The sequence below is a fragment of the Oryctolagus cuniculus genome, chromosome 21, assembly GCF_051225735.1.
Source record: "Oryctolagus cuniculus isolate XC-2025 breed Fujian yellow rabbit chromosome 21, ASM5122573v1, whole genome shotgun sequence".
Classification (NCBI taxonomy): domain Eukaryota; kingdom Metazoa; phylum Chordata; class Mammalia; order Lagomorpha; family Leporidae; genus Oryctolagus; species Oryctolagus cuniculus.
The window spans coordinates 20,375,566-20,402,078 of record NC_142887.1 but is presented as its reverse complement, the minus strand read 5'-3'; the positions used below and the strand labels follow the sequence as shown (position 1 = coordinate 20,402,078).

The window sequence follows — 26,513 nt, the reverse complement described above, 5'->3', positions numbered from 1 at the left end:
CTTCAGATTTCCTATGCCGTGGACGGTTCTTTGGAAACAGACTTTCAGCCTCCCCTGAGACGAAAACGGAAGCCTTTTTGGATTAGACAGAGAATCGCTACTTGACCCAGCTATTCCGGTTAGGTGCACAAAGGAATTAAGAACCGAAATGCACCCTCTCTCTAACTCTGCCCTTCAAGTAAATAAGCACATCTTCAAACGACCAGAAACTCACACCGCTGCTCGCACAGCCAAGAGCGTTGATCCGCAAGAGCCGGAAGGCGGGAGCCACGCGAGTGTCCACAGAACGCGCGGATAAACAAACTCCCACCCACGAGAACGCGGCTCAGGGAGAAGGCAGGGCCGGGGGCCTCCAAGCCTGCGCTCGCGGCGCCTGAGGCGGGGGCACACGGCGTAGGGGCGTCTGAGGCGGGGGCACACGGCGTAGGGGCGTCTGAGGCGGGGGCACACGGCGTAGGGGCGCCTGAGGCGGGGGGCACACGGCGTAGGGGCGTCTGAGGCGGGGGCACACGGCGTAGGGGCGCCTGAGGCGGGGGGTACGCGGCGTCTGAGGCGGGGGGCACACGGTGTAGGGGCGTCTGAGGCGGGGGGCACACGGCGTAGGGGCGTCTGAGGCGGGGGCACACGGCGTAGGGGCGCCTGAGGCGGGGGGTACGCGGCGTCTGAGGCGGGGGGCACACGGTGTAGGGGCGTCTGAGGCGGGGGGCACACGGCGTAGGGGCGTCTGAGGCGGGGGGCACACGGCGTAGGGGCGCCCGAGGCGGGGGGTACACGGCGTAGGGGCGTCTGAGGCGGGGGCACACGGTGTAGGGGCGTCTGAGGCGGGGGGCACATGGCGTAGCGGCCCTGAGGCGGGGGGTACACGGCGCCCGAGGCGGGGGGCACACGGCGTAGGGGCGTCTGAGGCGGGGGGCACGCGGCGTAGGGGCGCCTGAGGCGGGGGCACACGGCGTAGGGGCGCCTGAGGCGGGGGGTACACGGCGCCCGAGGCGGGGGGCACACGGCGTAGGGGCGTCTGAGGCGGGGGGCACGCGGCGTAGGGGCGCCTGAGGCGGGGGCACACGGCGTAGGGGCGCCTGAGGCGGGGGGTACGCGGCGTCTGAGGCGGGGGGCACACGGTGTAGGGGCGTCTGAGGCGGGGGCACACGGCGTAGGGGCGTCTGAGGCGGGGGGTACACGGCGCCCGAGGCGGGGGGCACACGGCGTAGGGGCGCCCGAGGCGGGGGGTACACGGCGCCCGAGGCGGGGGGCACACGGCGTAGGGGCGCCTGAGGCGGGGGCCACGCGGCGTAGGGGCGCCCTAGGCGGGGGGCACACGGCGTAGGGGCGCCCGAGGCGGGGGCACACGGCGTAGGGGCGTCTGAGGCGGGGGGTACGCGGCGTCTGAGGCGGGGGTCACACGGCGTAGGGGCGTCTGAGGCGGGGGGTACGCGGCGTCTGAGGCGGGGGCACACGGCGTAGGGGCGTCTGAGGCGGGGGGTACACGGCGCCCGAGGCGGGGGGCACACGGCGTAGGGGCGCCTGAGGCGGGGGGTACGCGGCGCCCGAGGCGGGGTCACACGGCGTAGGGGCGTCTGAGGCGGGGGCACACGGCGTAGGGGCGCCTGAGGCGGGGGGTACACGGCGCCCGAGGCGGGGGGCACACGGCGTAGGGGCGCCTGAGGCGGGGACACGCGGCAGGGCCGGAAAAGGCAGGCTCGGGAGACGGACGCGGCGCTGCCCACACGGAGACGTGCGTGCGTCCAGTGCCCCCGAGCAGCCGCCGAGAACAGGTAAGTGACACGTGACAGACGCCTCCCACACCTTTCACCGTACGTGGAATAAAAACGCCCCTCCAGAAACGGGGAAACCTCAGGGATGAGGATCGTGACCCCGGAAAAGCGGAGCCGAGCCCGCGGCGACCGGCCAGCGCCCCCGCCGCCTCAAAGTTGCTTATTAGCATATTCTCTCCCATAATACTTTGCTTCCTCCACACCAAAATTTGGTTGCGTGAAACCACAGCCGAATATCCAAAAACCGCCTTTATGTTCCCAGAGCGTTTTCGTGTGCTATGTTAATGCCAAAGGAACAATAATTGGGGTTTTTCCGTGAACCGCAAAGTCGCCTTTCTGTAACGGGAACGCGGATGCTTGGGGACGGTGGCGGGGCGGGGTAGTTGCCAGCTTTGCGCAGTGGCAGTATCGTAGCCAATGAGGTTTATCCGAGGCGCGATTATTGCTAATTGAAAACTTTTCCCAATACCCCGCCGTGACGACTTGAAATATAGTCGGCATTGGCAATTTTTGACAGTCTCTACGGAGACTGAATATTTTGTGTTGTTTAAAAGCAGATTTTCCCGTGGGTTTAGCTATTAGTGTGGCTTAGTGAAATTCATCAGATATGGTATTTCTGGGTTCTGTCATGTGGTGGACAATTCTTGTAGTTGATGTTTCACACATGCAGCGATGTACTTAGTGGTCCATCCTACTATGCTGCCTTGTAAGGGTCAGTTGTGCTCACACACCGGCTTTCTTCTCCATCTCGCCCTCCCAGTTCCGCGGTTTCGGATTGAACCAGTACGGTGCTTACCTTTTAACCGTCCCCTAAGAGTTCGCTCCTCAGCCCTGCCTCCTGTGTGACGTCATTGTTATTTGCATAAGATTCCCCGGCATCCCACGCGAGTGTTGTGGCGGTTACAAAAATCAGACTCCCGACCCAGCTGGTGAGCCAATAATAAGAAACGACTCGGGGCTTTGGAACTGAAACAGAGCTGCTCGAGTGGCGGCGTCCTACGTCCGCGGGCGCGAGGGAAGCTACTCACCGTCACTGTGAAGGCTGTTGGCGTCCCTGGGACGGCGGGGTGGGCGGTCCGTTTCTTCAGCTTTGCGCAGTGGCAGTATCGTAGCCAATGAGGTTTATCCGAGGCGCGATTATTGCTAATTGAAAACTTTTCCCAATACCCCGCCGTGACGACTTGAAATATAGTCGGCATTGGCAATTTTTGACAGTCTCTACGGAGACTGAGCTTTATTCGGTGAAAAGCCAGAATTGAGAATTTCGGTTTAGCTTCTGTGAGCTTGTTTAGGGTTTTCAGTTATTTGAAAGCAGTGTGTCGGTGGTGTTCTGTGTATGTGGTTGTAATGTGATTTGCTGTTGAAGTTGGTAGAACTCGGCCTGACACTTTTGGTTCGTGGACTGCTCGATCTCCTCATTTGTTTTCGAAAGGGCTGGCTGCACACGGGCACAGGAGAGGACTGGCGGAGCTGGAGCTGGAACCAAGTGGGCTTACCTCTGGTGTTAGAGTTTCTACTACACCAGCCTCCTGCAGTCCTGTCCCATTAGGCGGCTCAGAGGGCTTCAGGAGTTGTACCCCTGGCCATGGCAGTTCTAGCTGCTACTGCTCTTGTCCTCCACCCTCCGGCCACTCCTTTGACCTGAGGCAAAAGGATGTGGTGGTCACCAGTGACTAAGGTGGTCGCAGCGGTACCCACATTGTGAGCCACACTGGGCAGGATAGCTCCAGGGGTAAATTAGACCCAGCCCTTGCTTCAGAGTTCACAGTCGAGATAGACGACTACCAAGCAAACAGATGGAATTCCTGGTTCCAGGCCCCAGTTTGGACCAGCGCTGGCCATTGTCTCCATTCAGGGAGTGAACAGGTTGGATGAAAGATCTTTGTCTTTCAAATAACTAAAAATCTAGATCAGTTCCTTTGCTTTTTTTTTTTTTCTTCCCTTCACAACACTGATATTTTGAACAGTCCAAGAAATGTAGCCTGTCCCACATTCTGGCTTCATCTGATTGTGTGTGCGTGTGTGTGTATGTGAAGATTTATTTATTAATGTAATTGCAAAGCAAAATTAGGGAGACAGAGAGAGGTCTTCTATCCACTGGTTAACTCTCCAAATGGCTGCAACAGCCGGAGCTTCTTCCAGGTCTCCCATATGGGTTGCCAGAAGGAACTGGGCCATCTTCTGCTGCTTTTCCAGGCACATTAGCAGGGAGCTGGATCAGAAATGGAGCAGCCGGTCTCAAACTGGCGCCATATGGGATGCCGGCACTGCAGGCAGTGGCTTTACCTGCTGTGCCACAGCGCTATCCCTGTAAGCAGTAATCTGAAATGAACAACCTCTGACATAGGAGCCATTTCATAGTGAATCCCTTTACTTTACAACAACTCCTCTAAACTGCTTCCTGTAGGGCTAAGATAAATCAGTGTTGCTTCTCTGGAACCCAGCACAGGTATTCTAGGCCCGGGAAGGATTCAGGGCCTGGCAGCCCAAAGTAGTCGAGAAATGTTCCCTGACAAACCAGTGTGTCTGAACTGAATGAAGGGGATGGAAAGAGAGAGTTGATGAGAACTAAAAGGGTGTCCTAGAGCCCCCAAACATGATGGAAACTGCAGGAGGAGCCAGTGTGCTGCCCAGACGGTGACAGTTCAAGGAACTGTGATCTCCTTGAGTGTGAGGTCTGAAGATCCACTCCAGTGGTTTACCCACTGGTTGGGTGTAAAAGAAGCCTGGAGAAAACTGAGGGTGGAACCCTCCCACCCCCCAGCTTATTTTGTGTTGATCAGGAGGTCAGATGATGCCCTGGTGATCCAGACACCGGAATCCTCTCTCAACTCACTCCCTGCCCGTACATTTGGAATTCAGTATGGCTGGATTCTTAATCGCTCTCCTTTTAACAATTTAATTGGGAATGTCTTTTGTTTATTTGAAAGGCAGAGCAAGAGAGAGAGAGAGAGGAGAGAATCTTCCACCCACTGAGTCATTTTCCAAATGCCCACAGCAGGTGGAGCTGGACCAGGTCAAATCCAGGAACCTAGAACTCCACCCTGGTCTCATGTGTGCAGCAGAGACACAAATACTTGAGGCATCACCTGCTGCCTCCCAGAATGCCGGTTGGCAGGAAGCTGAATTGGAAGCACAGGAGACTCAATCCTGGGCACTGTGATGCAGGATCCGGCGTCTCAAGTGGCAGTTTAACCCGCTGCACCACAATGTCCACCCTCTGGCCTTTTTTAAATAAAATATTTATGACAAACATACACTTTTTTAAAAGATTTATTTTATTGGGGCTGGTGCTGTGGTGTAATGGGTAGAGCCACTGACTACAGCGCCAGCATCCCATATGGTTTTTTTTTTTTTTTTTAAGATTTATTTATTTAATCAAAAGTCAGAGTTACACAGAGAGAGGTAAGGCAGAGAGAGAGAGAGGTCTTCCATCCGCTGGCCCACTCCCCAGACGGCTGCAACAGCCGGAGCTGTGCTGATCCGAAGCCAGGAGCCAGGAGCCTCCTCTGAGTCTCCCCCATGGGTGCAAGGGCCCAAGGACCTGGGCCATCTTCTGCTGCTTTCCCAGGCCACAGTAGAGAGCTAGATTGGAAGTGGAGCAGCCGGGTCTCGAACCGGCACCCATATGGGATGTCAGCGCTGCAGGCCAGGATGTTAACCTGCTGTGCCACAGCACCAGCCCCCCAATATGGGTTTCTTTCTTTTTCTTTTTTTTTTTTTTTTAAGATTTATTTTATTTACTTGAAAGAGTTACAGAGAGAGGTAGAGATAGAGAGGTCTTCCATCTGCTGGTTCATTCCCCAGTTGGCCACAGTGGCTGGAGCTGCACCGATCCAAAGCCAGGAGCCAGGAGCTTCCTCCGGGTCTCCCATGTGGGTGCAGGGGCCCAAGAACTTGGGGGCCATCTTCTACTGCTATCCCAGGCCATAACAAAGAGCTGGATGGGAAGAGGAGCAGGGACTAGAACTGGCGCCCATATGGGATGCTGGCCAGGGTGTTAACCTGCTGTGCCACAGCGCCAGCCCCCCATATGGGTTTCAATCCTGGCTTCATCATTTCCAATCCAGCTCCCTGTAAATGCACCTGGGAAAGCAGCGGAGAATGGTCCAAGTGCTTGGGCCCCCTGCATACATGTGGGAGACCTGGATGAAACTCCTGACTTCAGCCTGGCCAGTCCTATCCATTGCGGCCATCTGGATCTCCCACATAGGTGGCAGGGGTCCAAGCACTCGGGCGATCATCCGCTGCCTTCCCTGGGCACATTAGCAGAGAGCAGGATTGGAAACAGAGCAGTGAGGACTTCAGCTAGTGCTCTGATATTGGATTCTAGCGTTGCAGGTGGTGATGAACCCACTGTGCCACAATGCCGGCCCCCACAGAAAGGGTTTTTTTTTTTTTTTTAATTTATTTATTATTTGAGAGAGAGCTCTCCCATCTACTGGCTTGCTCCCTGAGTACCCACAGTGGCGGGGGCTGGGCAAAGGCCAAAGCCAGATACAGGAACTCAACCCCAGGTCCCACCATGTGGGTGGCAGGAGCCCAGTCGCTTGAGTTATCACTGCTTCCCGCGGTCTGATTGACACCAAGCTGGAATCAGGAGTGGGGTGAGGACTCGAACCCTGGTAGTGCAAAGGGGGTTGCAGGCCAACTCCTAGGCTAAATGTCAATTCAGTCCTCTTTTTTTTTTTTATTAGAAAAGTAAAATAGTACAGGAGCATGAACTCTTATGCTTTGCTTGCAGGGGTGTCATCTTGTAAAACCACTGTGAAAAAGATTTGCGATGCCCTGACGGTTCCAGCTCCAGACAGGGGCTAATTGAGGTGAGTCACATACTCACCTTGAACGCGAAACTCAAGGGGGCGCCAAAGACTCAGTAATTAAGATAAATACTTGCTTTGGGGCGAATGGAGGCATGCAAAGGCAAGAGTTAGGGCCTTCCTTCCTTCCTTCCTTCCTTCCTTCCTTCCTTCCTTCCTTCCTTCCTTCCTTCCTTCCTTCGGTTTTATTTATTTATCTGAGAGGTACAGTTATGGACAGAGAGAAGGAGAGACAGAGAAAGGTCCTCCATCCACTGGTTCGCTCCCCCAATGGCCTCAACAGCCAGAGCTGAGCAGATCCAAAGCTAGGAGCCAGGAGCTTCTTCCAGGTTTCCTATGCAGGTGCAGGGGCCCAAACACTTGGACCATCTTCTAATGCTTTCCTATGCCATAGCAAAGAACTGGATCAGAAGAGGAACAGCCGGGACACAAACTGGTAACCAAATGGGATGCCAGTGCCGCCGGCTGAGGCTTAACCTACTACATCACAGTGCTGGCCCCTAGAGCCTGTCGCCTGTCTTTATTAACATTTTTTTTAATGTTTATTTATTTGAAGGCAGATAGAAAGAGAGAGATTCCATCTGTGGGTTCACTCCCCGAAATGTCCACAACAGCCAGGGTTGGACTAGGTCAGGCAGAAGCCAGGAGCCTGGAAGGAACTCCATCCAGATCTCCCACATGGGTGGCAGGGACTCAAGTTTTTGAGCCATCACATGCTACCTCCCAGGATCTGCATTAGCAGGAAGCAGGAAGTGGAGCCAGGACCCAACCCCAGGCACTCCAGTATGGGATGCAGGCATCCAAAGCAGCAGCTTAGCCCCAAAGCCAAGCACCCACACCCCTGCCCCTTCATTCTTTTCAATGGCTGCAAAGTATTCGATGGGATGAGTGCCCCCATAAAAGTCTGTTTTGTATCATTCTTGACCAAATCACAAAATCTTGCATCCGTTACCCTAGTACTATGTTGAATAGCTCCATCACCTCCAGAATTCCTCTGTGAAGCCACTTGTAGATGGTCTGACCCGCTTCCCCAACCCTTGGCACTCTCGAGGCATGTGGAGGGGGGTGTGTATGTGTGTGCATGTGTATGTGTGTGTGTGAGCAAGCATCTACTTGCTTCTAAGCAAACAGAAGACAAGTGTGACAAAAATCAAACACAACCACTGAAAAGATGAACAAATAGCCCAAGGGAAGCAAAAACACTGTTAAAAAGGAAAGGTGGGGGCCGGCGTCATGGCACAGTAGGTTAATTCTCCGCCTTCTGTGCTGGTTCCAGTCCTGGTTGCCCTTCTTTCAAACCAGCTCTCTGCTATGGCCTGGGAAAGCAGTAGAAAATGGCCCAAGTGCTAGGGCCCCTGCACCTGCATGGGAGACTGGGAAGAAGCTCCTGGCTCCTGGCTTCAGATCAGCACAGCTCCGGCCATTGCAGCCATTTGGGGAGTGAACCAATGGAAGGAAGACCTTTTTCTCTGTCTCTCCCGCTCACTGTTTGTAACTCCACATCTCAAATAAATAAATAAAATCTTTTTTTTTTTTTAAAGGTGGGGTGGGCATTGGGCCTAGCATTGTCTTCAGTATGTTAGTACTTCACATTGGAGAACCTGGATTCAGTTCCTGACTCTGGCTCCCGACTCCAGCTTCCTGCATCAGCTGACCCTGGGAGGCAGCAGTGATACGGAAGTGCTTGGGCTCCTGCCACCTGTTGGGGGACCTGGGTTACTCTCTCAATTCCCAGCATCAACCCAACCCGGCCCTGGGGCCACTGCAGACATTGGGAAACTGGGAAGTGAACCAGTGGATGAGCACTCTCTTTCTCTCTCTCTCGATTTTCTGCCTCTCAAAAAACAAAATTCAAAAGAAAACCAGAAGTGAGTGTTTGGCCTAGAGTTGAGACAGCAGTTAGAATGCCTGCATTCCACATTGGACAGTCTGGGTTCCAGGCTCTGCTCCAGTTCCAGCTTCCTGCTAACACGTACCCTTGCTAGTGATGGCTCATGTGGGGTTCCTGCCACCCACGTGGATTGAGTTCCAGTTTTCCTGCCTTGGTCCCAGTCTGGGGCTGACGCAGGTATTTGGGAAGTGAACCAGTGAATGGCAACTCTGTGTTTTGCTGTCTGTCTCTGCCTTTCGAATAAATAAAAACAAAAAAAAAAAATAATGTGACTTTTTCATTTATTTAAAATTTACTTTCATTTTAATTTATTTTCATTTTTGTTTGAAAAGCAAACACATGCACATACACACACAGAGACAAAAAGAGAGAGCTCTTACATTCACTTGTTCACTTCCAAAAGCCCACAGTAGCTCAGCTCCAGGCCTCAATCCAGGTCTCCCACGTGATTGGCAGGGACTCAAGTCCCTGAGCCCGCATTGCTGCGTCCCGGGGTGCATGGTCATTGAGGTCCAGAAGTTGGAATTGGAAGCCGAGGTGGTGGTTGAGCCCAGGCACCCCAATATGGATTTTTGGTGTCTTTTTTTTTTAAAGATTTATTTATTTGAAAGAGTTACACAGAGAGAGGAGAGGCAGAGAGAGAGAGAGATCTTCCATCTGCTGGTTCACTCCCCAACTGGCTGCAATGGCTGGAGCTGCGCTGATCTGAAGCCAGGAACCTCCTCTGGGTCTTCCCATGCAGGTGCAGGAGTCCAAGGACTTGGGCCATCCTCACTGCTTTCCCAGGCCTTAGCAGAGAGCTGGATCAGAAGTGTAGCAACCAGGTCTCTTACCGGCACCCATATGGGATGGCGGCTCTGCAGGCAGCGGCTCTAAGCGCTACACCACCGCGCCAGCCCCCCGACTGGTGCCTTAACTGCTGCACCAGATGCCCACCCCTTCTAAGAACCTCGCTGTGGTTCCGCTTCCGCCCCTGGAAGTTAGCCTCGGGCAGGTGAGACCACAGCATGATGATGAACACCAATCGCATTATACTCTAGATATAGTTTTGTGACTTCCTTTTTCTTTCTGCTAAGCAATATGTCATGGATGTTTTTAATGTCAGCATCCTGCTCCCTCCCTTCCCACAGGGTTGTCTGCTGCCACAGTTAACCAGTCCCCTAGTGATGGACATTTGGGTTGTTTCAGTTGACATTTCAATCAGTGAGAGGCCATGTATATAATGGTGGCCCATAGATAATATAGCTTAATGACATCATATCCATCTTTTTTTTTTTTTGGACAGGTAGAGTTATAGACAGTGAGAGAGAGACAGAGAGAAAGGTCTTCCTTCCATTGGTTCACTCCTCAAATGGCCGCCACGGCCGGTGGGCTGCACCAATCTGAAGCCAGGAGCCAGGTGCTTCCTCCTGGTCTCCCATGCGGGTGCAGGGCCCAAGCACTTGGGCCATCCTCCACTGCCTTCCCAGGCCACAGCAGAGAGCTGGACTGGAAGAGGAGCAACCGGGACAGAATCCGGCGCCCCAACTGGGACTAGAACCCAGGGTACTGGCGCCGCAGGCAGAGAATTAGCCTAGTGAGCCATGGCACCGGCCCATATTCACGCAGCGTGCCAGCCATAGCAGCCGTTTGGGGGGTGAACCAATGGTAGGAAGACCTTTCTCTCTGTCTCTCACTGTTTAACTCTGCCTGTCAAAAACAATTATTTGAAAGGCAGAGTTAGAGAGAAGGAAGAAGATATTTCATCCATTGCAAAGGCTGGGGCTGGGCTAGGCTGAAGCCAGGAGTCTGGAACTGCATTTGGGTCTCCCATGTGGGTGCAGGAGCTCAAGCACTTGGACCATCTTCCACTGCCTTCCTAGGTGCATCAGCAGGGAGCTGGATCTGAAGTGGATCATCCAGGACTCGAACCAGTATTCATATGAGATGCTGGCATGGTAGACAGTGGCTTAATCCGTTGTGCCATAAAGCTGGCCCTACCCATCTTTTTTTACCTCTCTTTCTCTGTCATTCTTCCTTTCAAATAAATAAATCTTAAAGAAAAAAAAAGAAGAAAGAAAGACAGATAGATGCTGGAATTAGAAATAGGAGCTGGGTATGGAACCCAGGTATGCTGACATGGGACACGGGTGTTATAACCAGCGATTAGGATGAGCATTTATTTATTTAAAGATGTATTTATTTGAAAGGCAGAGTTACAGAGAGACAATGGCAGAGAGAGAGAGAGCTCTTCCACCCACTGGTTCAATCCACAAATGGCTACAACAGCTGGAGCTGGGCCAATTTGAAGCCAAGAGCCAGGAGCCTCTTGTGGTGTCCCTCGGAAATGAACAGAGGCCAACTAATTTGTGCAGGGGCCCAAGCACTTGGGCCATCTTCTACTGCTGTCCCAGGCCATCAGCAGGGAGCTGGATGGCAAGAGGAGCAGCCGGGGCTCAAACTGGCGCCCGTATGGGATGGCAGCACTGCAGGCGGTGGCTTTACCCGCTACACCACATCACCGGCCCTGCTGCTGAGCTTACTGCCCACCTGTCATGTGGCATCCCTACGGCAGTGCTGGTTTATGAGCCCCAAATTTGCCTACAAGGCCATGTGGAACAGAGCTGACAGCTCGTTGGGAAATGTCCTGCAGCTTTCCTGTGGCTCTCATGGCTCAGGAGGCAGGCAGCGAGCTACCACCCATCCGCCCGAGGCCCTGGCCCTGCCAGGCAGCCGTGGTATTTGCTTGCCCTTCACTCTTTGTCTCGGCAGAGAGCAGGAGAGGGGCCGGCTTGGGTGAGGTAATCCTTGTCTGGCAGGGAGCAAGGATCTGGGCCCACCCCAAACTGACCTTCTCCTTCTCCACCATGTAAGGAAGTATCCTCAGAAACGTTAGCCCAACCCCCACCGCACCCTCCCACCCTGATGCCTGTGCCCGCACGGCCCCGCTGGCTCAGGGGCTGTCTCAGAGGGAAAAGGGCCCACCAGCCCCGAACAATCTGCTAAGTGTTCAAGTCACTGCAGGATGTCTGCAAGACTCACCAGCTTCTAGGTTAAAAATATCCCATGCCTGAGGGGCCCTCACTGTCTGGCTCAGAACAGAGCTGGCTCAGAGCTCCAAGGCCCCTGTACCACTGGGGAAATGAACAGAGGCCAACTGATTTGTTTTTCCCCTGTGAAACTGAAGCCAGATGATGGGGTTCAAATCTTTGCCCCACCATTCCCTAGCTGTGTGATCCCAGGCCACTCACTCAACCTCTCTGTATCTTAGTGTCCTGTCTGTAAAGGAGTCATGGTTTTATTTATCTCAAAGGCCAGGAGTCTTTGGTCTGGCTCATCCCCTGCCCCAGCCATTGAGGTCATTTGGGCAGTGAACCAGAGGACAGAGATCTTTCTCTCTCTTTCTCTCTATGTCTCTCTGCCTTTAAAAAAAAAGGGGGGGGGGCGGGGAACCTGACTTGACCACCAGGCTACATTCCAGATCAGTTCAACCAGAATTTTTACAGATTGGGTCTGGGCAAAAAAAAAAAATATTTCTAAACTCTCCAAGGTAATTCCAGTGTGTCCCCAAGGATGAGACACACCGCCAGAGGGTATTAAATGGGATAATATGGGGAAAATGCTTCTGTGGGTGCCTGGTTTGTTGGGGGGTCAGGACCAACTATCCAACTTCCCTGGTAGTCAGGAAAGGCTTCCTGGAGGAGGGTGTGCCTGAGCCATGATTTTAGCAGCACTAACAGGACCTTCAGGGGCTTGGAGGCAGGAGATGTGGCCTCTCAGAAGCACTGAAAGTCATTTCCTATGACAGGAGATCAGAAAGGAGGAAATAAGGAGATTGGAGGAGGAGGAGGCATGGAGGACTAGTTCCTTTAATAAGGTCAGAGGTCACAGATAATTTTGGGTTTTATTCTAGTGAAGGTTTTAAGCAGGATAATGACCCAGACCCTCAAATTCAGAGACAAACAGGGCCAACCTGAGGCATGTGTGCAAACCAGCTGGAAACTCTGGGCTTGGCAAGGGGCTGAGGCACCAGCCTCAGGTCCCCAGCAAACCAGCACAGGGTCAGTCAGTCCCAGGCTTTCATCCTGACGTCCACATCCTGGCAGTGTAGCTGCGGGCTGGTGGCTTTGTTTATGAGCCTCAGTTTCCTAACCTGTGAAATAGGCTTAAAACCTTTATGGGATTTTTTTTTTTTAACTTGAGAGGCAGAGTTATAGAGAAAGGAAAGATGAGGGAGAGAGCCTCCATCCGCTGGTTCACTCCCCAAATGGCTGCAACAGCCAAGGCTACGCCATGCCATGCCAAAGCCAGGAGCCAGGAGCTTCCTCTGAGTCTCCCACGTGGGTGCAGGGGCCCAAGCACTTGGGCCGTCTTCTGCTTCTTTCCCAGGCACATTAGCAGGGAGTTGGATCAGAAGTGGATCAACTGGGACTTGAACTGGCGCCTACATGAGATGCTGGCACTGCAGACAGCAGCTTTACCTGCTACATAGTGCCAGCACACACACACACACACACACACACACTTTTTTTTTTTTCTTCAAGAGTTAAATAATGAGGTAAAAAGAATTCAGTAGTGCGGCCACATGGTAAACAAGACATGCTCCCCACAATAACCATTCTTAGACACAGCCTTGATTCGGTGAATCTTGCCCTTTCTCCCTCCTCGGCTTCTAGTCTCACCTGGGCTCTTGGGTGAGGATAACTACCACTGCCCCACTCCGCTCACAGATTTCTACTGTTGCTGCTGAATCCACATAACAGCTACGGAAGGGGTGGGCTTATGATCTGGAGTGTGCTATTAAGGCAGCGGGACCTCAGGGTGGTTCAGCCTCTTGCTCCAAGCCACACAGCTACCCAGTAGCAGAGCCTCACTCCCCTTTTACTGCGGGGAAAACCGCAGCTTTGGTAGGTGAGGCAGCAGGCCCTAAGACTGTGTGGTTGGCACATAGCAGAGCCAGGGTTGGAACCCTTACCTGTCCTGGGATTCCTGGACTCCAGGGGCTTCCTCCAGAGGGTCCAAGGCCCTGCTGGGACCCACACTGAGCCACCTGGCTCCTCATGCGGATAAGCCAGGGAAAGCTGCAAACTGCAGCTGCCCCTAGGCGGGGGCCCTGGGCATACCTTTCTGAATACCAGCCCTTCCTTCTGGAATGTTCTTCCCGCAGTCTTACATTCTCCAAAAATCAGGTCAGAACTAGCTTGCTGTTTTCCAGAAACCATTTTCCAAGTCTCCTTCGAATCGCTCTTAAGTGGTTGATTCCCTCTCCCCTCATGTTAATTATTAAAGTGTTTTCCTTTTGTTATATTTTATTTTCATATTATTTTATTTTCAAAATAGCAGTTCGTGTTGGGAATAGGTAAATCATGTATGTGGTTCAAAATTCAAAAGAGTCACAAGAGACTTAGTGAAATTTTCCCTACTGTTGACCCCCTGTCACCCTGTTCTCTCACCTCACCCCCTGCCAGGTGACACTGGTCTTTGTGTATTGTTTATATATGTTTGAAGAGTGAACTTGTAGATGGGAGCTCTCTGTCTCTGCCTCTCTAATTAATTAGCAATTTTAAGAAAAAGTTTATCTTTTTAAATATATATATATATATATTCATTTATTTGAAAGGCAGAGTGACAGAGAGAGAGACAGAGTACGAGAGATCTTCACTCACTGGTTCACTCACATAACAAATGCTTGCAACAGCCCGGCCGAAGCCAGAAGCCTGGAACTCCTTCTGTGTCTCCAGCATGCATGGGAGGGGCTCCAGTGCCTGAGTCATCATTTGCTGCTTCTTAGGCACATCAGCAGGGAGCAGGATTGGATGCGGAGTAACCAGGACTTGAACAGTTATGAAGGCATACCAACAGGCAGTGTAAACCACTGTGCCGCAATGCCCACCCCTAGATTTGTCCCTTGATTTCATTTTCCATGAACTGTTTGAAGTCCCCTTGTAGTTTAGTTTGCACTTGCTGTAACGCGTTTATACAGATGGAATCGTTTGTAGGTCATGTCTCTTCCAGAGGTTGCCGGGGGAGGTGGGGTGAGGAAGTGTGGCTTCTTTGGTCCAAAACAAAGAAGAGATCCAACAGCAGCTTGCTCCCTTTTCTTGCTGTCTTACTCTGCTGTGTGGCTGTACCACACCTTGTCTCTTCTTCATCCCACGGCTGGACATTAAGGTCGTGTTTCTCCTAGGAGGCACTGTCAGTAAAGCTGCTGTGAACATGGTCATAGAAGTCTCTGTGCAGACATATGTTTTCATTTCTCTTAGATAAACACCTAAGTGTGCAACAGCTGGGTTGCAAAGTAATGTTGGAAAAATGTAAATTCTGTCTCCTCATTCCCCTGTTTAGCCACTCCAGTGGTTTCCTGTGGCCCTTGGCTCTAAACAAGGTTCTCTGAGGCTGTGCCTCCAACCTTGTCTTCTTCCAGCCTCCCTGGTTCCTGTACTCAGGCCACACTCACCTTCTGCGTCTTTTTTTTTTTTTAATTTAATTTAATTTTTTTTTTGACAGGCAGAGTGGATAGTGAGAGAGAGAGACAGAGAGAAAGGTCTTCCTTTTTGCCGTTGGTTCACCCTCCAATGGCCGCTGCGGCCGATGCTGATCTGAAGCCAGGAGCCAGGTGCTTCTCCTGGTCTCCCATGCGGGTGCGGGGCCTAAGCACTTGGGCCATCCTCCACTGCACTCCCAGGCCACAGCAGAGAGATGGCTTGGAAGAGGGGCAACGAGGATGGAATCCGGCACCCCGACCAGGACTAGAACCCGGAATACCGGCGCCGCAGGCGGAGGATTAGCCTAGTGAGCCGCGACGCCGGCCCTGCATGTGTCTTGATCACCCACTGCAACTTATTGCTGACTCCAGGGCCCTCCAAGCCCTGGGCCTCTCTTCCTGGAAGGTGCTTCAAAGATCTTGGCATAGCTGTTCACACCTCAGCATGGCCTGGGATCTCATGGAGAGCCCCTACCCTCCACCTGAACCTGTCCCCTGTCCTGCTTGGTTTTATTGCTTCCACCCACTGCCGTTATGCTCTGCATTTGTTTGCCTGTTTATCAACTGTCTCTCCTTCTGATATGAACATATCATAGCCATGAGAACAGGGACTGCATCTGTCTTGTTTGCTGCTGTTCACCAGTGTCTAGGATGGCAGGTGCTCCGTAGATACCAAACGAAGGCCGGGAGCCATGGACATACAAGGGGTTAACCAGGTTGGAGTAGGTGCTGTGCCATAGCAGGTAAAACTGCTGCCTGAGGCACCAGCACACCTATCGGTGCTGGCTCGAATCCTGAGTCCCGGATGCTTCTGATCCAGCTCCCTGCTAGTGCACCTGGGAAAGTAGCGAAGGATGCCCAAGTGCTTGGCCCTTGCACCCATGTGGGAGACCCAGAGAAGCTCCTGGCTCCTGGTTTCAGGTGGGCCCAGCTCCGGCCATTACAGCATTTGGGGAATGAACCAGCAGATGGAAGATCTCTGTCTCTGTCTCTTCTTCTTCTTCTCTCTCTCTGTAACTGCCTTTCAAATAAATAAATAAATATTTAAAAACAAAACAAATAAATAAGGAGTTCCCTGGGCTGCCGAGATTACTGCAGGATCAGGACAGGAACCCCAGGGTCCTGGCCCCCAGTTCAAGCCTCTCCTTCTCACGCTAGCCATTCACAGAGCTTCCCAGTACTGGCAAACCAAGATGGCACAGGGCTCTTAACTGCAGCGCTAGTTCTAGGAGCAAAGGGCTGGATATAACCCAAATGCCCATCAGTGGAGGAGTGATTAAATAAATTACAGAAGCACAGTCTGGCAATAGAAAGCCATGAAGCCACAGAAAAGATCCAGGAAGGGGCCAGTGCTGAGGTGTAGTGGGCAAAGCCACTGCCTGCAGTGCCGGCATCCCATGTGAGTGCCGGTTTGAGTCCTGGCTGCTCCATTTTTGATCCAGCTCTCTGCCTAGGAAGGCAGCAGAGGATGGCCTGGGTTCTTGGTCCCTGAGACTCAGAAGAAGCTCCTGGCTCCTGGCTCTGGCCTGGCCCAGTCCCAGCTATTGCAGCCATTTGGGGAGTGAACCAGCAGTTAGAAGCCCCCTCCCCCCACCTTTCAAATACATAAATCTTTAAAACAACCAACAACAATAACTAAAAACACCTGCATCCCACACCAGGGTACCTGGGTTCAAGTCCCAGCTCCAGCTCCTGATTCCAGCTTCCTGGTGACGAAGCCCCTGGGAGGCAGTGATGATGGCTCAGGTAGTTGGATCCTTGCCACCACAACGTTGTAGGCACTTGTGGGATGAGCCCATGGATGGTAGTGCTCTCTGTATCTCTCCCTCTCAAATACACAAAAGTAAATTTTAAACGAATTTTTAAAGAAACTACTGGACAGTGTTGTGTCCCAGTAGGTTAAGCTGCTGCTTGTGCCACTGGCATTCCATGTTGGAGTGCTGGTTTGAGTCCTGGCTGCTCAAAAGCAGTAGTTGATGGCCTAAGAACTTGGGCCCCTGCCCCCCAGGTGAGAGACCAGGAAGCTCATGGCTCCTGTCTCCGGCCTGGCCCAGCTCTGTCTGTTGTGAGCATCTGGGGAGTGAACCAGAGGATAGAAGATATTTCTCTCTCTGTCTTTCACTCTTTCAAATATTTGGAATTAATAATTACTTAATTAGAGAGATAGAGAACTATCATCTAATGGTTTACTCTCCAAATGTTTGCAGTAGGCTAAGGCTGGGCCAGGCCAAAACCAAGAGCCTAAAACTCAATCTGTGCTTGGTACATGGGTGGCATGGACTCAAGTGTTTGAGCCATCACTTTCTACCTCCCAGGTTGCATATTAGCAAGAAGCTGGAGACAGGAGTAGAACCGCACTGGCACCCAGGCACTCTGATGTGGGATGCCAACCAGCATCTTAACTGTAGGCAAAACACCTGCCCTGATAAGTGTATTTTGATGCACACAAAGAAAAAGCCTGAACTTGTGTAGTTTTTTAAAATAATACACATTTTCCATGAACTTAATTTTTCTTCGATTCTTATTTTATTTATTTGAAAGGTAGAGAGACAGACATTCAAAGAGATCTCCCATCTGCTGGTTTACTCTCCAATGCCTGCAACAGTTAGGGCTGGACCAGGCCAAAGCCAGGAGCCAGGAACTCAGTCTGAGTCTTGCACGTGGGTGGAAGGGAACAAGTACTTGAGCCATAAGCTCTGCCTCTCAGGAAGGTGGAATTAGAAGCAAAGCCAGGACTCCCACCCAGGTCCTCTGGTATGGGATGTGGGTATCCCGCTACGCCAAATGCCCGCCCTTCTTGAAAACCCCATGTTTGTAGAGTGACAGGAAGCACATGGGTTGTTACCTGGGGCCAGCAGTGAGAAAACCAACTGCAAAAGGGGCTTTGAGGAGTGAGGGAGTGGTTACGTGGGTGGATGAACACACGTGCCAAAGCTCATTGAGTTGAGCACTTGAAAGGGTTGCATTTTACTGGGTCTAAATTATGCCTCAATAAAGCTGATTTTTAAAAAAGATAACCTTGGTTTCCAGATGGAAAACAGCCCCTAGGGGTCCAACTTGGAGGTTAATGCAGGAATCGGAGGCCAGAGAAGGGGGTGGCTCGGCTGTTGCCAGTGCAGTGATAGTGGAGGCGGAAAGCAGGGGGGAATCAGGTTGGCAGGCAGGACTGGCCGAGGAAGGTGAGGATGGGGGGGGGGCATTAAGGTGACTTTCAGATGTGTGTGTGTGTGTGGTCAACAGTTAGGGCCCTTTAAGGATATGGGGACCATGAGGATGGAGCAGCTCTGGGGACAAAGACAGCCTCCTGCATAATCACTTGCGATCCTTCTGATTCTACAACTCTTTGTTTCAAAGCCCTCCTGGCCTGGGCAGGAGTGTCACATGTAGAAGAATCCTTAGCAACCCCACCTTACAGATGGAACACTGAAGCGCAGGCAGACTTCCAGCATCCCTGACTTAGGGACCCAGGAGAGCTGGGATTCCGGCTCAAGCCCTACTTTCTGCTGTGTTGTGTAGCTTCTCCTGTGAGCTCATCTGCCCCAGTTTGCCTTCTTCCACTACTCTGCCCTCTCAGGGAGTAGTTATATAGGCCATAAGTGCCTCAAAGCCTGGTCACTCTGTGGTCCTTTATGACTTTTACTGTAACTAGGAACCAGGAACTCAATAATTTTCTTTAAGTAGATCCTTTTTTAAAAAAATTTTTATTTATTTGAGAGGCAGAGAGACATCAGAGAGAGGAGGGAGGGAGGGAAAGAGAGAAGGAGAGAGAGAGATACAGAGAGGTTTCGTATCCATGGGTCCACGCTCCAAATCCCCTCAGTGAATTCAGGAACTGGGAACTCCATCCAGGTCTTTCGTGAGGGTGACAGGGACCCAAGTACTTGAGCCATCCCTGCTGTTTCACAGGGCCTGTATTAGCAGGAAGCTGGAGTTGGGATGCAATGCAGGCACTCCAATACGGAACATGGTGTTTTGTGTGTGTGTGTGTTTTTTTTTTTTTTTTTTTTTTTTTTTTTTTTTTGACAGGCAGAGTGGACAGTGAGAGAGAGAGACAGAGAGAAAGGTCTTCCTTTGCCGTTGGTTCACCCTCCAATGGCCGCCGCGGCCGGTGCTCTGCGGCCGGCGCACCGCGCTGATCCGATGGCAGGAGCCAGGAGCCAGGTGCTTTTCCTGGTCTCCCATGGGGTGCAGGGCCCAAGCACCTGGGCCATCCTCCACTGCACTCCCTGGCCACAGCAGAGAGCTGGCCTGGAAGAGGGGCAACCGGGATAGAATCCGGCGCCCCGACCGGGACTAGAACCCGGTGTGCCGGCGCCGCTAGGCGGAGGATTAGCCTAGTGAGCCGCGGCGCGGGCGGAACATGGTGTTTTAACTGTTATGCTAAAACTTCCTCTTCACTGCTTTTTAACCTTAGCTTATCTAAAATTAGAGCTATCCCAGGTTTGTTGCGCCAGTTAGGTATTTTTCTTATATGCATAAATAAATATCTATTAAAATAAGAAATATTCACCCATGTTCCACTTAGACCTCACTCATTCCACTCTGGGCACTCACACCACATTTGAGGGGTTCCATGTGGGCTCATCCTGCAGTGCTGTGTATCAAGCTGGTGCTCCTGAGACAGGAGGGGTGTTCAACAAGTTCATGAACAGGCTGGCGCCGCGGCTCACTAGGCTAATCCTCCGCCTTGCGGCGCCGGCACACCAGGATCTAGTCCCGGCTGGGGCGCCGGAGTCTGTCCCGGTTGCCCCTCTTCCAGGCCAGCTCTCTGCTGTGGCCAGGGAGTGCAGTGGAGGATGGCCCAAGTCCTTGGGCCCTGCACCCCATGGGAGACCAGGATAAGTACCTGGCTCCTGCCATCGGATCAGCGTGGTGCGCCGGCCGCAGCGCGCTGGCCGCGGCGGCCATTGGAGGGTGAACCAACGGCAAAGGAAGACCTTTCTCTCTGTCTCTCTCTCACACTGTCCACTCTGCCTGTCAAAAAAAAAAAAAATAGAAATATCCTCATACACTGTGGTTATTTTTATAGATGCCACTGTTAGAGACAGCACTTTGCCTACATCTAGCAAAAAAACTTGACAGCGCTCATACATTTTACCTCTGACACAGCACTTCTCCTTCTAGGGATTGAGCTTCAGGAAATAATTAAGGGTGTGCTCCAAGATTTAGCTACAAGGATGTTCTTCTCAGGATTGCTGATTTTAGTGAAAAAATTGGAAATAACTAAATTTAACCAGGAGATAGGCTGAGTGGATGCTGATGTAGTTATAGGATGGCATGTTATTTTGCCCAAGGAAATGATGTTTCAGAAGAATATTGAGTGCCGTGAAAGGTGAAAGGTGTTTGCAAAATAGTGTGAAGAAAGCAGGTTTCAAAACTGTGTGTAAAACTATCCCAATGTGTGTTTAAGCATTCTATGAGTGAGTCTGTGTCAGAATCCATATGAGATGCTGGCACTGCAGACGGTAGCTTTACCTACTATGCCATGGTGCCGGCCCCAGAACAGGGGTCTTGACATAATCCAGTAGGTCAGGAATGGTTTTCTGAAGCAATGAGTTTTAGGTTGAAACTCATGAAATACATGACAGCTAACATTTAAAATTGCATTGTCCAGGGGCCAGCATTGTGGCACAGTGGGTTAAACTGTCATCCCATATCAGAGTGTAATGGTGGCATCTCATATCAGAGTGCTGATTTGAGTCCTGGATGTTCCGCTTCCAATCGAGCTCCCTGCTAATGCACCTGGGAAGGCAGTGGATGATGGCCTACATACCTGGGTCCCTGCCACCCATGTGGGAGATCTGGATGGAGTTCCTGGCTGCAGCCTGACCTGGCCCAAGTTGTTGCAGGCATTTGGAGACTGAACCTACAGGTGGAAAGTCTCTCTCTCTCTCTCCCTCTCATGCTCTGCCTTTCAAAAATAAACAAACTTGCACTAATGCTATAGTCACTAGCCACATGGGGCTACTGAACACTTGAAAAATGGCTAGTCAAATTGAAATGTAAGATACACACTAGATTTCAAAGACTTTATTCGGCCAGTGCTGCGGCTCAATAGGCTAATCCTCCGCCTGCGGCGCTGGCACACCAGGTTCTAGTCCCGGTTGGGGCGCTGGATTCTGTCCTGGTTGCCCCTCTTCCAGGCCAGCTCTCTGCTGTGGCCAGGGAGTGCAGTGGAGGATGGCCCAAGTGCTTGGGCCCTGCACCCCATGGGAGACCAGGAGCAGCACCTGGCTCCTGCCTTCGGATCAGCGCAGTGTGCCAGCTGCAGCGTGCCGGCCGCAGCGGCCATTGGAGGGTGAACCAACGGCAAACAGGAAGACCTTTCTCTCTCTCTCTCTCTCTCTCACCCTCTCTCCCTCTCACTATCCACTCTGCCTGTCAAAAAAAAAAAAAAAAAAGACTTTATTCAAAAAAGGTGAGGTATCTTATTAATTTTTAAAATATTGATTATAAGTTGAAATGCTAACATTTAGGATACATTTAGTGGATTAGATAAACTGTATCATTAATAGTACCCATTTCTTTTTATTCTTCTTAAAATGTAGCAGATATTAAAGTTTTAATTGCATACATGGCTTGAATTCTGTGTCTAATGTATAATGCTGAGTTCAGAGGGCCAATTACTGACTAAACATGTAGTATCTCATTTAATCCTGTGATGACTCTGAGAGGTAGCTCTTATTAATCTTCCTTCTATAGGACAGGAAATTGAGACAGAGTAAATTGCTAAAGATTAACCACTAGCAAGAAGCACAACTAGGGGGCCAGTGTGTGGCATAGTGGGTAAAGTGGCTGCCTGTGACACCGGCATCCCATATGGGCACTGGTTGGTGTCCTGGCTGCTCCACTTCTGATCCAGATCCCTGCTAATCACCTGGTAAAGCAGCAGAAAAGGCTCAAGTGCTTGGCCCCTGCCATCCACCTGGGAGACCTGGAAAAAGCTTCTGGTTCCTAGTCTAGCTCCAGCTACTGCAACCATCTAGGGAGTGGAGCAGTGGATAGAAGATTGATATCTCTCTCTCTTTCTAACTGACTTCCAAATAAATAAATAATTTTTAATAAATAAATAATATCTTAAAAAAAACTAGGACTGGAGTCTGGCTGGAGACCACTCTTGGTCTGCGCGTGTTCCTACTGCCCAGAGCAACCCAGGCAGAAGAGCACACGGGCAAAGACTGACATTGTCTTGACTATATGAGCCTTGGCTCACTTGGCCATGGAATGATCCCAGGGAGGATCTGCTGTCCTGGGGGTCTTTATTCCCCCTATGGGGAGGAGGGAGCCAGTTTGGAAGTCAGCAGGGCTGTCCATCTGCCCTGTCAGTATCACTTAAACTTTAGGAAGCCTCAAAAACCCAATGGAGTTAATCAAATGCAGTGGGTTGAATGTGTTCCCCAGAACCCCTATGTAGAACTCTAATCCCAATGTGATGGTATTCAGAGGTAGGGGCTTTGGGAGGTGATGAGTTCACGAGGGTGGGCCGTTATGCAAGGGAACCCTGAAAACTGTCTACCTTGCAAAGGTGCAACAAGAAGTCGGCCTTCTGTAACCCAGAGAAGGACTCCTCACAGCGGAACCTGACCTTGCTGGTGCCCTGAGCTTGGACTTCCAGCATGCAGAATTGTGAGAAAGAAATTTCTGTTGTTTGGAAGTCACTTGACCTAGGGTGTCACTCGACCTAGGGCACCTTGAACTAAGATACCAGGTCTGATCCCTGTGGGGTAAGGGACTGGGGCGGGGGGAGGGTGAGGAGGAGAGGAAAACGAGGAGGAGATGCAGTCTGGGGACTGTTTCCATGAGGAGGACCCCGGGAGGGACCTGGGCGTCCAAGGGTACCAGGACTAAGCTCTGCAGCTCTGGTTCTCCTTAGAACTCCAGACACCAGGGATACAGTTGCCCACGCAGTGGAGGCCTTGGTGTCTCCTCCAGGAAACACTGCTTGGAAGGGGAAAGTTAGAGACCTTTGGAGGAAGGACACACCTGTGCCCTGAAGCTGGTCTAAGGGAGAGCACCCCTACCCTCTGTTTTATGCACAGGCCTTGGCAGAAGCCCAGCCAGGTCCAAATCCCAGTTTCTTAGTTACCAGCTATAGGACCTTGGGTAACTCAGTGTCCCTTTCAATTTTTCCAGCTGTAAAATAGGATAAGAGTGTTCATTTCTTAGACCTGTGGCCAAGATTAAATGCAAAACAAACAAACAAACAAACAAAACCCAAAAACATGGGAAGCACCTCACCCCAGCGGCCTTATTATATTGACAACACCTGTTATGACTGTTACTGTATCATTGTTTTAAGGAGAACTCACTATGCTTTCTCAGAAGAAAATAGAAAATATAACACTACATCCCCACTGCGCTGTCTTCCACTGTTACAGATATGGTATCCTGTTCATCCCAGAAGCTCCAGGGCCAACCAAGTTTTTGACTAATTATAGATTCTTCGTTCTGACTCTCTCAGCTGTTGCTTCACGTCTGACCCAGAGTAAGAGCCCCTGCTGATTCCTCCACCCCCCCCCCCCCAATTATCACTACCACTTCAGATTCCCCGCTGCACTTTCCTCCTAGACCTCCTCATGAGCCATGGTCTCTGTCTCACCCACAGACTGGTGCTAACACCCTACACCACGATGCCGTCCCCCCCAGGCTACATCTTTTTTTTTTTTTTTTTCCTTTTAAGATTTTATTTATTTGAGAGGTAGAGTTACAGACAGTGAGAGGGAGAGACAGAAAGATCTTCTATCCGTTGGTTCACTCCCTAAATGGCCACAACAGCTGCAACTGGGCAGATTCAAAGCCAGGAGCCAAAAGCTTCTTCTGGATCTCCCACACGGGTAGAGGGGCCCAAGCGTTTGGGCCATCTTACTGCTTTCCCAGGCCATAGCAGAGAGCTGGATTGGAAGAGGAGCAGCTGGGACTAGAGCCGGCATCCATATGGATGCCGGTGCTGTAGGTAGAGGATTAACCTACTGCGCCACAGCACCAAGCTGTGCCAAGCTACATCTTTTTTTTTTTTTTTTTTTTTGACAGGCAGAGTGGACAGTGAGAGAGAGAGAGACAGAGAGAAAGGTCTTCCTTTTTGCCGTTGGTTCACCCTCCAATGGCCGCCGTGGCCGGCGCGCTGCGGGCGGCGCACCGCGCTGATCCAATGGCAGGAGCCAGGAGCCAGGTGCTTTTCCTGGTCTCCCATGGGGTGCAGGGCCCAAGCACCTGGGCCATCCTCCACTGCACTCCCTGGCCATAGCAGAGGGCTGGCCTGGAAGAGGGGCAACCGGGACAGAATCCGGCGCCCCGACCGGGACTAGAACCCGGTGTGCCGGCGCCGCTAGGTGGAGGATTAGCCTAGTGAGCCGCGGCGCCGGCCTGCCAAGCTACATCTTAACTGCTGTGCCAAACACCCACCCCAGATCTTAAATTTTAATATAGGAGAATAAGGCAGATACAGATGACCTGCTTGGATTTGCCTTCAAAAAAGAACTTGCCAGGGTCAGCATGTGGCATAGCAGATAAAACTGCCTGTGATGTTGGCATCCTATATGGGCATTGGTTGGATTCCTGGCTGCTCCACTTCCGATCCTGCTCCCTGATAATGACCTGGGAAAAGCAGTGGAAGATGGCCCAATGCTAGGGCTCCTGCCACTCATGTGGGAGACCTGGAAGAAAGTTCTGGCTCCTGGCTTTGGCCTGGCCATTGTGGCCATTTGGGGAGTGAACCAGCAGATTGAAGACTTCTCTCTCTGTAGCTCTGACTTTTCAAATAAACAAATGAATCTCTTTTTTTAAAAGACTTATTTGTTAATTTGAAAGAGTTACACAGAGAGAGAAGGAGAGGCAGAAAGAGAGGTCTTCCATCCACTGGTTCACTCCCCAATTGGCCACAACAGGTAGAGCTGTGCCGATCTGAAGCCAGGAGTCAGGAGCTTCTTCTGGGTCTCCCATGCAAATGCAGGGGCCCAAGGACTTGGGCCATCTTCTACTGCTTTCCCAGGCCATAGCATAGAGCTGGATGGGAAGTGGAGCAGCCAGGACTTGAACCGGTGCCCATATAGGATGCTGGCACTGCAGGTGGCAGTTTTACCCACTACGCCACAGCGCCATCCCCCAAATAAATCTTTTTTAAAATTTATTTATTTGAAAGTCAGAGCTAGAGAGAGAGAGTGAGAGAGAGAGGTAGAGACAGAGAGAAAGGTCTTCCATCTGCTGGTTCACTCCCCAAATGGCCGCAACAGCTAAATCTGGGCCAGGCTGAAACCTGGAGCCCGGAACTCCCTCTAGGTCTCCCAGGCACTTGGGCCATCCTTCACTGCCTTCCCAGGATCAGAAGTGGAGCAGCTGGGACTCGAACTGGCACCCATTTGGGATGCTGGTACTGCAGGCTGTGGCTTAACCTGCTGTGTCACAGTGCTGGCCCCATAAATAAATAAATACTAAAACAAACAAACAAACTTGTGATGCAGGTCAGGGAGGGACAACTTACAGAATCAATGCTTCCTGAGTCTCCCCAGCCAATGGCTGAACACAGTAACCGTATTGGGGCCTGGACATGTCTGCCCAGTGGGGATTCCTTGCCTTTTCTTCCTGAAGGATTGGCCTATCTTTGACAGATCTGAGTCTCTCCTTGCTCAATCCTGCTTCCTGCCCCTTTTTGTTTCACAGGTGTTACTTCTCACTGTATCTCACCTGCAGAGGAATCTGGGGCCCGGACTATACACTGGCATCATCCACCCCCAAGGGTGGTGAAGGACTGGTGATAGAGTAACCGCTTCTCTTAGAATTAAGACAAGAGTAAAGGATGTAGTGGGTAAAGCTGCCGCCTGCAGTACCAGTATCCCATATGGCCGCCGGTTCGAGACCCAGCTGCTCTGCTTCCTATCCAGCTCTCTGCTATGGCCTGGGAAAGCAGTAGAAGATGGCCCAAGTCCTTGGGCCCCTGCACCCACCTGGGAGACCCGGAAGAAGCTCTTGGCTCCAGGCTTTGGATTGGCCCAGCTCCGTCTGTTGCAGCCATCTGGGGAGTGAACCAGGGCATGGAAGACCTCTCTCTCTCTCTGCCTCTCTGTAACTCTTTCAAATAAATAAATCTTTTTAAAAAAATTAAGACAGGAGCTGTACAGTCTATTCTTTCAGTAAATATCAGCTGTTGTTTGGGGCAGAGGCACTGTGTTAAGCACCGGGTGTGATTTTGCTGCCTTTTCTTCATTTCTTTCTGTTTAGTGTCCAATACGCTGTGTCTTTCCCAGGCAGAGTTTTGACAGTCTCCAGGAAGGGTGGACACGTGGACGATTAAGGGATACAAGCTTCCAAGTTCCTGGCTCTAGGTCCCAAAGGCTTGGCTGTGGGCTGCACTGCCAAGGGTCCAGGGGACAACCCCAGGAAGGGTTCCCAAGGGCTCCCAGCCTTGCCTAGGATCCTCCTGGAAGGTGACCTACTGGGAGACAGACGGACAGGTGGACAGATCACTTTCCAGGGTACAGACACGTGACGACCGGGTGACTGATGGACAGACACATGTTAGACTGTGGACAGATCCGTCAGCCGGAAGGTCAAGCAAGTGACTTTGCGAGCCA

General features: G+C 51.7%; 1 long non-coding RNA gene and 2 other non-coding genes across 3 annotated transcripts; all 3 read left to right on the top strand.

Annotated features, from left to right (window-relative positions):
• Positions 1–1,637: 1,637 nt before the first annotated feature.
• Positions 1,638–26,044, top strand: LOC127484761 (uncharacterized). Its single transcript, XR_016227245.1, has 3 exons — positions 1,638–1,772; positions 6,517–6,595; positions 25,603–26,044. It is a non-coding gene; the product is annotated as an uncharacterized LOC127484761 (long non-coding RNA).
• LOC127484768 (U4 spliceosomal RNA) lies at positions 2,161–2,301 on the top strand. Its single transcript, XR_007911979.3, has one exon. It is a non-coding gene; the product is annotated as a U4 spliceosomal RNA (small nuclear RNA).
• Positions 2,859–2,999, top strand: LOC127484769 (U4 spliceosomal RNA). Its single transcript, XR_007911980.1, has one exon. It is a non-coding gene; the product is annotated as a U4 spliceosomal RNA (small nuclear RNA).
• Positions 26,045–26,513: the final 469 nt, after the last annotated feature.